The sequence below is a fragment of the Dermochelys coriacea genome, chromosome 9, assembly GCF_009764565.3.
Source record: "Dermochelys coriacea isolate rDerCor1 chromosome 9, rDerCor1.pri.v4, whole genome shotgun sequence".
Lineage (NCBI taxonomy): Eukaryota > Metazoa > Chordata > Testudines > Dermochelyidae > Dermochelys > Dermochelys coriacea.
In genome coordinates, this window is record NC_050076.1 from 95,186,392 (window position 1) to 95,200,319 (window position 13,928).

Sequence of the window (13,928 nt, forward strand, 5' to 3'; positions counted from 1 at the left end):
TTATTGGACAGTTTGATTGAGGTCTGCTGTTTCTGCTATCTGCGCAGAGCTGGGATGGCACCTCGAGAGAACATACACGCACAGCCAACATCTGACAACAATATTAATGTAAATCAGGTGTAACTCCACTGAAGTAGAATAAGATGAGAATTACACATGGGAAATTTTTCCTTTATCCATCCTGTTGGGTCTAAACATTGTTTTAATAATGGATAGATTCACCTGAACTCAGTGGGAAGAAAATGCCTCCAAGAGTGTTGCAACCCTGTTGAACACATACAGTGAGAATAACTGGCCCAGGAACTGTAAAAGAAACAGCAGTTTGATAAGAAAGGCACTCAGTTTATGCAGGCAAAACTGTCTGAAGGCCACCTGCCCATTGTTCCCTCTTCCTGGCCCTGCCCAGAAGGGCACAGAATTTACTTGTGGGCCATATTACTTGTGTACTTCAGTACAATAGCAATAATAAACCCCCGAAATGGAATCATTAAGTGATGGATATTTTACTTCAGTTTAAATTTTGTTTCTTTTATTGGCTTGGTATTTTAGAGATGATTATAACATGTAGTTTCCTGATATGTGGATTTTCTTTGTTTTATCTGATGTTTAAAGAAAAACGGGTAAAATAAGGAAAGAAAACCTCTCATGAAAATATATTATGTTTGGCATGAAAAACTGTAATTGCTCCTTTTGAGTAAGGGCCAATTTCTAAACTTTATTTTTTTACTTAATGGATCATAGCAGCTCCTTTTAGAGCAATTTCATTATGTTTGGTAAAGTTGCATTTAGGCCTGTGAACAAATTTATTATTTAAATACATATTTTGACACATCGTGCTACTAACTATGTTGTGCTTTCACAGCAAGTGTCCTCTTTCTAAAGTACTAGACTTGGTGTATTTGCATAGTAGCAATTTTTCAAAGTTACAGCAGTGATGTCTTGCTAAAAATAGATTTGTTAAAAAAGGCTTTCATCCAGAATTATTATTACCAGCAGTGAAAAGTGCTCTGTTTTTGACATCTAAATGAGTTCTTAATCCATTCAAGTAACCCACTCCATATAACACAATGACTTTGCAGATGAATATTAAATACTTTGCTAAAGTCCAGGTAAATTAAACCCATCAGCCTTCATAGAAATAATCCCTTGTTTATGAATCTATGATGATTATCCCTAACTGTGCTTTGACATGCATTCCTCTGTTCTAGTCCTGATGAAAGTATCCTGTATGTCTAGCATTACCAAAGTAAAACTTGTAATTTTAGAGTTTCCTGTATCAACTTTATTTTCTCCTCTTGTTGCAGATGGGCCCAAACCAAAAAAACACCCATAAACTTTGGGGAAATTCAGACTTGACTCTGGATCTAAACTCTGGGGCTTGAGCCCACCTCAAACAGTTTTTCAGTATATCAGCCAATAGCTCCTCTCAACTTCACTAGATTATTTTATTTTACATCTGGCTGCTCCTTCAGAGTTCTGAATTCAGAATTGTGGAGTTCTGTCAGTCGCTGGATATTCTAATTTTGGATGATCTGAAATGGTATGGTGTTCCGGGCTTTCTTTAAAGGTACAGGGCCTTTTCCTTCAATGTATGTCTATTTCCACCATCTCTGTCCATTATTCTTTTTGAGCACTGAGATAAAGTATGCATTTGTTAAGCTTTGTCAGAAATGTACCTTGTATAATACAGCATCTAGTGTCAGACTTTGTTCTCTATAAACAGCTCTTAGAATAAATTCTCTGCACTAGATTTTTCCCACTGGCTTCCTTTTTCACTAGAGGGGTCACAGACTGAGTTTTTTGGATATGAGTTTTTGTTTGGTCAGTTGTAGAAATAGGGACAAGCTGTGTGAAATTTACATCTGAATCTTGATTCAGATTCCAAACCTCTTAACACTTTGGCAAGTTGTCCCTTGGGGTTTTGGGTTGGGTTCATTTCTAGCTCTTCTGGGTATTACAGACTTCAGCCTCACTAGTGACTATGTGCACTCACTTGGTGTGCTCAAGTAGCCAATCAAAGGTGCAAAACAAGCAGTTGAGTGACCAATTTGCATGCTCAAATAAGGATTTTACCCATTCCAAAGGACTACAAAGCCACTTTTTCAGGCATAATTAGCAGATGCACAAAGCATAGATTGACAGGGGCCAGCTGAAATGTTGGCCCTTATTATTTTGGCTTCACCTCTCATGCAATATTCCTTTCATTTAGGGCGACCAGATGTCCCAATTTTATAGGGACAGTCCTGATATTTGGGTCTTTATCTTTATGTAGGTACCTGATACTCTCCACCCCCGTCCCGATTTTTCACACTTGCTATCTGGTCAACCTACTTTCATTTCCTATCTTTGATTTTCTCATTATTTACATTCATAGTTTCATTCTCTAACCATTCCAGTCTTCCATGTGCACAACAACCTTACACATAATTAAGCATTTTCTGTCCACATCAGCCTTTTAACACCTGATGCACTTACACTTGTGTGGCACTTTTTGACCTTTAGGTGTATATGAATTTCTTTTTAAAACACTTTCATTTTTCTCCTCTTTGTCCTTTTATCTTCAGTACTCTACACTGTTCTATTTCAGGCAACATCGGTAAGAGCTTTCCGAAATTTTCACTGGTTAAGTATATCTTTATTGTTTCCCGTTTTAGGCCTTACCTAATTATGTTATAGTCACTACTGCTTATAAGTGCTGTTTTATCTCTTCCATTGTCAGTCTTCATTGCCTTTGAATTATAGAAAATTACAATCTTGGGTAGTTTCTTCCTTAATATATTGTGTAAGGAAACCGCACTTGAGTACTTCCACCAATATGTAGCTTGATTAATTCTTCTACTTAGAAGTTAAAGTCATGCATTAGTACTATATTGTTTTTTCCCCAGATCTTTTATGATTTCTGTGATCGTTTCCTCCTCATGTGATCATTTGATCAAATAGTGTAAGGCAAATTCTTACTCCATTTGTTACCTTAATTTTATTTTAGACAATGATTCTACTCACTCAGAGTTCCTTCTAGGTCCTGTGTCCAAGTTACACCCTCTTCAAATCTTCAAGTGCACATCAGACTCAACTGTCTTCTTTCTATTGTCTTTTGTCTCCTGTAATCAGCCAACTGTGTATCTCTCAATATTTAGTCCTACTGATTGTCACTTTAAATCCATCATGCCAAATTACTGTTTTTGATTTGGGATACACATTTAGTTTAAGCCTCTATTATGGTGGTTTTTTTAAAGTTTCCTTGCAGCTTGCAGGCATTGAGTATGAAATATGTAGACTAGATCTTTATCAATAAAAACAAACTTTCCCAAGAAGTAAATTTGGACACCACTTGATTTCATTTTTCATTATGAACACACGCACTTAATTTTAATCTAAAATTATTCAGGCTTACCCAGTGCCCAATAACCCATTTTTGTACAGGCAGCAGTGAGGACCAATGAATAGAGCACTGGACATAGAGTCAAGAGAATTGGATTCTATTCCTGGCTCTGCCCCGACCTGTTATGTGACCTTAAGCAAGTCACCTTATTGCTATTTTCCCTCCAACTCTTTGCTACTCTGTCTTTTCTATTTAGATTGTAAGTCCTTTTTTTCATCCCCTGGTTCAATAGGGCCCTGACCTTTGTTGACAGCTCCAGGGGCTGCTGCAATATAAATAAAAAAGTAATTAAAAATTGTTCTCCTTTGTGTCAGTCAACCTATTATGTTCCCCCAGGCCAAAATTTAAAAAAAGTTAAAAGTATCCTCTAGAAGAAAACCGAATGCACTGATCTACTCTGAGACCTTTGGTAAGGGTGTCTTATGTTTATTTTGAATTCTAACAACTTCACTACCATAAAACCTGACTTTATGAGTTGCTTTGCCCTATGGCAGTGTTCCTATATCATTCGGGAAGACCTGATTCTGTCACCAATGGTTCAAGAACTAGGGCAAAATTTATAGAGGGAAAACAGAGTTTATGATGTCTACCCTTAAACATATATAAGACATCCCATTCATAGCACCTAAAGCGGAATACTATAGCAATGTAATCAGTGCTAACCAGTATCTCAGGGTTATTTTTGCTTGCCCTGCCATTCACCTATTCCAAATATTTTCCAGAATCTGATAGCAGCCCTCCCTGCATTTGGCTTAAGACCAGTGGCTGGCAAATTCAAAGTAATGTTATGATGTTGTTAAATGACAATCTGTTTTTAATAAATCCCACTTGATTTCAATTAATTAGATTGGAAAATGAATCTTCTAGGCTTCTCCCTAAAACTATACTCATCAGGAATACGGGTCTGTAAAATGGGCTACTTATACTCTCTTATTCTTTTCCAATGTTATTAGCCTGCTATAGTCCATTTTAAAGTAGCAGAAACAAACTTCTTGATGGAAAAGGCAGTTGTACGCATTAGTTAAGGGGCAGGGACATTACATATGTAGTTTGAAGGAGCTATGGAGGTGCGCAGCACAAAGCAAACAATGGGTACAGTATATTTAAAACATCCAACAAAAGGCAAAACGAAGGTCACTATGCTAAGGTGTATGCTTCATGTGAGAAAGGCTATGCAGGCATGTGTAAGTCATGCCCACTCAATGTGCTACTCTCTCACCTGCTGGTGAAGGCTAGGCCACTTAGAGACTTATACATCCGCTACCACCTTGAGTAAGCGAGCTACGTTTTTCAGCTCAGGAAGTAGAGGCTCATGCATTAAGATCCAGATGCTGCAGGTTCAATTCCCTTTACATGTATCATTAGTAATCCTCCCTAGATCTGCACATGGAGGAGATTTAGCTGTCTTGACAGCACTATCTTTCTGGTCCCTCTAGCTCCTGCAGAGATGACTCTGGGCTTTGAAGCCTTCATAGGAGCAGGGTAGATTCTGAGAAGGCCAGGAAGAGGAGTGGATGGGCTAGGAATGCTTTCCCCCACACCATAGACATTGTCAATAGAAGAATATACAGCCAGCAACCAGGAGAATTCTATAGGAGAGGCCTTGCCAGGAAGCAAGTAAGGTAGAGGGACTACAGAGGGGCAAAACTTCTGTGCAGATCCCAATATTTCCAACCTCAAGCATTCAGAGACAAGACCCAAATAACAATCAGATTGTCTTCAAAATCACAAGACTTAAAAATAACAATATCCCCCTCTCCCCCCGGAAACTGTTTATTTGCCTGCTGGATTCTGAGCCTTTAGGGTGCACTTGGGTCATGTTTATGGGTTTTTTTGACCACAAGCACGAGGGCAAGAAATTTACTTTTTTTCCAAATGGAAGCACAGGTTCTCACCTAATTACATGCCTCCAGGAGCTGGAGTTTTCAGAAATACAATAAATGTTGTGAGACCCAGGATAAAGTCATGCAAATTGGCAATACAAGATGGTCAGGGATCCCAGCTGATATGCCAGGTTTAGAGGTGAGCCCCATAGACTGGTCTACAGGGGAGGAATTCCACCCCCCTCCCCGCACGCACGCATTAGAATAGTATGAGATGGGTCTCTGCCGCAGGATTTTTGCAGATTTCCTCTTCCATGTTCTCCTCCTGTGGGGATTTCTGCAGGTGAGGATGACCTATGCCATTAATATTAATCTTCCTAATTGCAGTACTGCAGTGAATGCCCAATTTGCAATAGCAGATCATATATTCTCTAGTATCATATCTTACGTTAATACTTAACATGCAAAGTACAAGAGTTAATATTGGCCATAAAAAGTATCCCTCTTTAAAAAAAAAAAAAATCCAACTACCACATTTAACTGTCTAACCATAGCCCCACACTTTGCAAGGAATATCTTAGTATTTTGTAATGCAGCAAGTTTCTGATGCAGATTCAGATGAGGGCGAGAAGGATCTTTCCACTGACTTGAACGGGCTTTGGATCAGGTTTATAAACCAAATTCTGTATATATTAAAACAAGTTGGATTGACACATTCTCAAATCATACTCTTCAGTTTTTCATGCACTGAATGTACCGCCAGGGTAACAGCAGATCAGAATGCTGATCAGTTATATAGCCCTGCCGTGGATGAATATTTATTTAATTTCCACTACTAGGACCCGAAAGTCTATTTACATTGCACACATATAGTGGATCTTCCTGATGACGTTGCTGACAGTAAATTCAGCAATACAAAATTAAATACATTTTCCCCTAGCTTTTCACCCTGATTTCTTCACTTCCTCATAATTGCCAATGCTATTCTCCCCAAACACTGATCTACCTTACATTAGAGTGAAAAGAAATTACAAATGAGATAGAGATTTAATTAACAGGAAGTAGCCAAGCATGCCTACCAAAGTCAGGTTGAGGAAGGAGGCTAGTTATTTCTCCTAAGTAATTCGTTTAAGAAGTGATTTGACTTGTAATGTGTAGATAAAAGAAAGCTAATAAGGAAAGAATACCATATTCTATATCAATATCTTTCTTTGATAGGAAATCTGTCTTTGAAAAGTACATAATGTGAACAGAAATGTCGCCTTCCATTCCTAAGTAACACTGCTTGCACTAGTTGCTTTTAAATTCAGTTCCATGTGGTGACACCTTTCTGCACCTGATGTCTTGCAATATAAATGTAAGTTTGCATTGGACACCAGAAAAACTCAGAACCATAAAAAGTGATGCAGACAATTACCTATTTCTTCCCGCTTCATTTCTCAAAAATAATTGGTGAAGAACAGTGGTTCTTTTGAGTTATTGGCAAGCTTAACAAGTGCTTTTTATTTTATTTTTATTATTATGCATCATGTGCAATTAGGCTGTAATACATCAAAAATTTAAATAAAATGACCACTTTTCCATTTGGCAGCTTGCTGATTGTTCAGACAGCTGATGCCCCCCCTGAATTTTGAGAAGTGAAGTAGACACAAGGAAGCCATTTAAGTATGGTTTACAGGGAGTATTTACTCTTGAACATAAACGATATTATGCTAGCTATATTTCTAACTGAATATTTAACAATGAACTAACTCACCCACACTCCTTTCTTCTAAACTAGCCCATCTCCAAGACTGAAAAGGAAAAGGTTAGCAGAGTGACGAGAACTAAAGAAACTAATACTGTTTTATTGGTTTATACTTATTTTGGCTCTATAATAATCACACACATTTCAGGTATTAATGCTACTGAGCTCACCAGGAAGCAGACCTCTGTAGCTTGAAATAAGATCTCACTCCAGGTGGGAGTTAGGTGTCAGCTCACCAAAGGCTGTCACCTAAACAAGGCATGTGATTACTTTTCTTACAAGGTATATCATCTTGTGCTAACTAAAAGGCTATTCCACTTTCTTTTCTCTGGGGGAATTTTACCACGGGACAGAAGGATAGCACCAAACCTGTGCACTATTGAGGTCCCGTAAAAATAACAGGAATGAATTCACCTTCTGTGAAAAGGCATTTCTCTGACCCATGCTCCATTAACTGATTCACTCTCATCCCTGTACTGGAGATGGGATGTTGTGAAAGATGACAGAATCCTTGGGCTAAGACTGTCCATTGCAGGGAGAATTGTGCTGTAGTGGCCATTTAAAAACAATAGATAATATCTCAGCTTCTCTTGCTTTTATTGATGCCCTAATTTTGAAAGGCATTTGTGATTGATTCATAGATTCATAGATTCATAGATACTAAGGTCAGAAGGGACCACTCTGATCATCTAGTCCGACCTCCTGCACAGCGCAGGCCACAGAATGTCACCCACCCACTCCTATGAAAAACCTCACCCATGTCTGAGCTATTGAAGTCCTCAAATCATGGTTCAAAACTTCAAGGAGCAGAGAAGCCTCCCTCCAGTCAACCATGCCCCATGCTACAGAGGAAGGCAAAAAAACCTCCAGGGCCTCTCCAATCTGCCCTGGAGGAAAACTCCCTCCCGACCCCAAACATGGCAATCAGCCCAACCCTGAGCACATGGGCAAGATTCACCAGCCAGATACCCAGGAAAGAGTTTTCTATAGTAAATAAGCTTGTCTTCGAGATTTCTATCCTGCCACTTCACATACACATCTGGATCAGCATTTCTACAGCGGTCTTTATATCTGAGCTTTTCTGTTTCTGCTAAGTGGTGGCTCTGTAGATCTAATAACCTTGAGCATGTGGCCAGAGACACTTTCTGTCTGACAACTTTAACTCTGAAACCAACATACACACATTGCATAATAATTCATTTCTGTATTGATTTCCCCCCCCCCACCTCATACTTGTATTTGGCCTTTACGTGGTCTGCAGCCATGTGTGCTACATTCATGTTTATTCTGGATTCAGAGAAGGCTTCTGTTTAGAAAGTCAGTGTCCCTTCTGAGCTGAGAGAAGCAAGAGTTAGCACCACATTCATAAAAGTTTACAACACGGTTCAAAATATGCACTTAAAAGAATAAGGGAGAGTAGAGGATCCCTTTTATCGGACATAATCTTGCCCTAGGACAAACAGTCTTATATAGGGCCAGATCCGCAACCCTGCCTTATGCAGGCAGCCCAAAGTGAATGGATCCTGCCTACATCTCCCCAGCTTGGAATTAGGGAGTTCCCAATGGATGAACTTCAGACAGTGCCAGCTTCTATCCGACCCCATTCTGCAGCCACCACTGTGCTGTGACTATCCCTATCTGGTAGAGGTCTCTTCAAAGTCATTGCCAGTTGGCCAAAATTGGAGCATCCCTCTGGCTGCTCTAACCTATGCTGTGGCTGTGGAGCTGAGCAGAGGACTGGGGAACTATCCCTGTCTCTGTGATGGCCCCTCCCACAAGCTGCACCAAATGGCTATCAGAGGCAGTATAGAATTTGACCCCTTGTGTATTAGTAATTGGCACTTCACTGGATAGGGGCCTTTCTTTAACTTCACCATGACTCTTGCATTCACATGCAACTTTTAATTAGTTCACAAGAGCACCTTGTAATTCACGAAACCTTCTTTAGGTATTGAAACCATACTGCACGACTTTCCCACAGGCATCCAACCCACTTCGTCTTACAGGTGACAAACTCTAAATCTCCACTATAAAAAACTGAAGATAAAATACAACCATCAATCTTTTCCTGTGCAGAAATAAGACCTGTGCCCCCCCCCAAGTATTGGCTGATGTCTACCTACAATAACCCAAACTGGACAGACCTGCAATAAACCAGGATACCTCAATGCATTTCAAATAGAAACGGATATAAAAGAGTAGCTGGTTTGGCCTGAAGGAAACACATGGCAACATGTATTTAATTTGAAATAGATTCCCTCACAGCAACTACCACATCTTTAGGGAATAAGAAGCAATTTTTTTTTCTTTAGATAAATGTTAAATAATTAATGTGCTTGGAGCAAACACGGCATCTCTCTAGTGTTCTTTATGTAAGAGAAACAAGCTATTCACACTCCATTTATAAACCTGATAAATAGGTGTACAAATAGCATCTTACAGAGTTTAGTGCATTTCAACATGTAAAGAATGAGGTGCATTAATACCAAATAACATAGAAACTAAACAAGATTTATTGGTGTGGAAAGCAGTTTACATTATAGACCTTATTACAAAAAAAACCCACCTTTAAATCAAATATTTTCTGATTTATGTTAAAAAAAATCATTTTTAGCATATATATCAATAAAGTATATATATGGTTTTCACCGGTGATTACAGTTTCCCAGAACATGTTATTTTAAACATTGGATTTTATTAAAGTTGTATGTTCATTCTGATTTTGATCATCACTCCCTTTTTCTGCATTTCTAATGCACCCATCATTCTTGGGGAAGGACTCTGGCCTGTGTTATGCAGGAGGTCAATTAGAGGATTAAAGTGGACACTTCATGGTTTACAGGTGCTGTGTAGAACATTAAGTGTCACAAGTCTATATGTTTGAAGATGGACATGTAGATCTCCTTCCTTTTTCAAGATCTGTATGATTGTCTTCCAGGAAATAAAGTGTGGCCAGAGGAGATCAAACTAGTGTTAATCCCCATTAAATGTAGCTGGGGAATGAGCAACTTCATGATGTGTTTCCATAAAAACTGACCATAACTTATGTGGTCAATTTCTACAAAGCTTAAGGCTAGTTCTTGGAATGTTATTTTCCCCTCCAGGGCAGGATGGCATGGAGAGAGGCAGACATCACTTGCGGCTCTCCTGCGATCCACAAGGTTAGGGTAGGGATCAACCAGTTTTGTGGGTGTGCACCCTGGCTTGTCTGCAATTTCAGCCTGGAGTCCCTCTCTGCTTGTGCCACGCAGCCAGCAATGAATGGAGGCCCTTGTGCTGGACCCCCCTCAATGTAAAAGAGAGGGTGCTGGTCCTCATCCCTAGAACAAACTCCCTCACTGGTTCAAAATAGCCCTCATCAATTGACCTCGAGGCCATTCTGTGAGGGGCATTTATTTTGCGAAAGATGGGGTTTGATGGGGGCTTGAGCTGTGTATGGGGAAAGGATTTTTGTGATTTGTAAGAGGCGTCGGTTCTTCTGGGTGGATTGGCTGCTGTTTACTGTTTTCATTTCTGTACCTTGCGTCAGGAGCTCTGGACAGTATCCTGCATTTTATTGCTGTAGAAATCCAGATGAAGAGATGAATTAAATAGCAGAAGTGATAGTCACACACTCACCCTTTACTCTTCAGCTTCTCATATCACCTCTCATACCTGAAATACCACAATGCCAATTCCCCCGGGCCAAAGATCTGATTTCTGTTGTATACTCTGTATGGCAGGGAGGGTGACTATTTCTAAGTTAGAGCTACAGGTGGCTTGGTTTATTAGACCATTTGATCAAGAGAAGGCCTTGTTGTCTGGCGTGGATGGTGGGTGAAGCTAGCTCCCTGCCCCACCTCTTCCAGTTGGGGGGCACGCCCTCGCTCACTGGTCTCAGTCCCCACCAATGCCATGGCCAGGGCTGTGGAGGCTCAGAGCTCAGTCAGGGCCACGGAGAGGGGGCTGAGAGCCCAGACTCACTCTGCTAGGGTTGCCAACCTTCCAAGGTTGGCTTGGCGTCTTGAGGAATTAAAGATTAATCTTTAATTAAAGATCATGTCATGTAATGAAATCTCCAGGAATACATCCAACCAAAGTTGGCAACCCTCCCCTCCCCCCAGCCAGGGGCCACAATGACAGAACTCCAAGCCTCTCCCCTGTTCTGCCCCTTCCGCCACAGCCTGGCCTCCGGTCTGCCTAGGGTTGCCAATTTCAGTTGGATGTATTCCTGGAATTTTCATCAAAGGAAATCATCATTAATTAAAAGTTAATCTTTAATTCCTGGAGACTCCAGGACAATCCTGGAGGGTTGGCAACCCTAGGTCTGCCTGCACTCTGTCTCGTCCTCTGAAGTCCTGCGCCCATTCACTCCTTTCCATCCCCTGCAGCCCCGAGACCAGAAAATCAGGAGAAGAGAGCTCCTCCAGCCCCAGGGCCATAGTGTGGGGAGATTTTTCTGGAGGCCCCAAGGCATGAGCCCTGTGGGCCCATGCAGTAATCCGTCACTGTCTCTCCCCCTGCCTGCCTGGTGGCATGAGGTCCTCCCTGAGCCTCCACTGTGCACCTCCCATGTTGTTTGGTATGGATTTCTTAGCATTTCCAAAGGCTGACTGGTAGGATTATCATTAGCAGCTTATGCAAGGCTATTTTATCGGTGGCGTTATTACATTCCATTTCGTCTGTGTCCGGAAAACCGAAGCAAGTCCCAGAAAAGAGACTGACTGAAATGTTTGTTCATGACAAGCTGGTATCTGTTTAGGTTAGAAAGAAAGACAATAACAGTAATGTCAATTTCTGCCAGTTCTGTCTACTTTTCTTGATTAAAGTCCCAAATCTGTGCTGTGTAAACTTTGCAAAGCACAGATCAGATTTTGTGCTATCTACAAGAACAAAATTTTAATCTACTGGTGTCTGTTTTGTATTAGTTCTTTTATTTTGAAGTGGTAGATGAGGAAAATAGTCATCTTCATTCAGTATGTTTATTGTCTATATCTAGAAATTTTCTTCTCTTGGTATCCACAACTAATTTCTCTTTCTGAAATAAGATATTTTGTTGTCTCTTGTGGAATTGCCATTAAAACAATGTTGTTTTCTCAAACTGATAGGCAGCATGGTGGATGGGACCAGCATTGGGAATCAGACCTCAGTCTCTCCATTGACCTATTGTGTGACCTTGGGCAAATCACTTGCCCTCTGCTTTCCCTTCCCATCCCTTGTGTCTCTTGACTGTTTCGACAATAAGCTCTTTAGGGGGGTTGACTTTGTGTGTGTGCGGGGAGGGGAAGGGCCATATGCTAGCACAATGGGGTTCTGATATCAGCTGGAGCCTCAAGGTGTTACCCTAATGTGAAAAATAGAAAGGGGTGGAAACCGACTAAAATATCCTTTTGGCTGACTGACTGCAAGAACTCATTGGAGAGGACCAGGAATTTTAAGGAGATGATGACATTCACTTCCAGGACAGGACAGTTTAGTCGAAATACTGAGAAACACCTCTTAGTTTTTGGTTTAGAGCAGGTTTGTAGTGTTGGAAGAGACATTCAGCATATTCAGCTTCTGCATTCTGTGATGTGATGAAGCATTCGTGACTCTGAGCAAAGGAAAGGAAAGGATGTAAATGGTCGTGATGGGGCTGGGCTTATTGGTGGTACAGTCTCATGGTCAGATCCTTCGGTCACAACTCTCCCCTGTCTCTGGTGTGTCTTCCAGTAGATAGTAACTCAGCCCTTTGGCCAGGTCACCACTGAAGTCCACCTGTTTCTGAAACAGAGTCCAACTAAGTGTACAAGTCCAACATCCCCCCAGAAAGGAGTTTTCGGCCCAACTCCAGGCCTCTAAAAGCCTAACACCCTTACTTCAGTTCTTATAATGTCTTCATCGCCCTGATTTGAAGGAGAGGGTGGGAGAGGGTTACACCAACCTGAGGCTCGCCGACAGCAATTCCAGGCCCCAGGCCACGGCCATCCCTAGTGGGGTGCGGGGCTTGGGGTGGAAGTGACAAATCTGTCACTTCGGAGACCGACCGCATTGGCCAATCGTGCCAGCCCCCCAAAGCACGGGGCCCGGAGTAGTCGAGCATGCCTTGGAACCCTGTGGCTTGTCTGGGTGATTTAAGAGGGCCTGGGGTTCCCATGCCTTTTTAATCACCTAGGCCCCTGAGCAATAGATCTCTTTGCCCCCCCCCCCCCCCCCCCGTTGTCGGCGGGCCTGACCATCCTTGTAGCTGGCAGGTAGGGAATCTCGGGTCTTCCCTCTATACCCAGCTCTGACCCAGGGCCCTAGGAGTGACAACAATATCAAGAATCCAGGAGTGCTCTGAGGCTGCCTCCCTGGACCACTTCCTACCAATCACTTTCCCAGTTCAGGGCGTGACCACAGTCTCACAAACAATGCGAGAAAAGATCAAGCAAAGGTTTCTTTAATCCTTAAGGATGAGCTAGTCTCTCCTCTGGGGCCTGGGATAATGCTGCTTGCAGACCGCTGTTTCCTGCAGCAAGGACTCCCACTGTACCCTTATTCAGGAGATCTCAGGATGGATCCATCTATCCTATCTACCATCTCCCTCTTTCTCTACTCCGCTCTGCCATTTGCTCTTCTCTCCCAACTGACTTGTCTGATTCTATCTCAGGGTGGAGTTCGTATACCCCATCACAGGATAAAACTGATTATTCTGAATGAATAGGTGAAAATGCTCAGGCAAATGCACAGATCTAATACCTAGTACACAGCAAGATTAGAAAAGGTTGTGAGCCTACAAGAGTGAAAAGAAATGCCATGTGCAGAGAATGTACAGCAGTGAGATCATTATTATTATTATTTATGGCTCAAACCTTCTCCATCCTCTTTTATGTCACTTGGTAGCTGCTAACCTGTGCAGAGATTTACAGTCGACTGCAGCTGTTGGCATTACCAGCAAGCTATGAGTTTTAGTCTTATTAAGATATAGGTGCGCTAACACCTCTGAGACCATTCCTCGCTGATAATTTCTTCCTGT

General features: G+C 41.5%; 1 long non-coding RNA gene across 1 annotated transcript in view; it reads left to right on the plus strand.

Moving 5' to 3' along the window:
- The window catches only part of LOC122455843, a 189,115-nt gene that overhangs the window by 113,133 nt on the left and 62,054 nt on the right, over positions 1-13,928 (plus strand). The gene's annotated exons all lie outside the window — the stretch shown is intronic.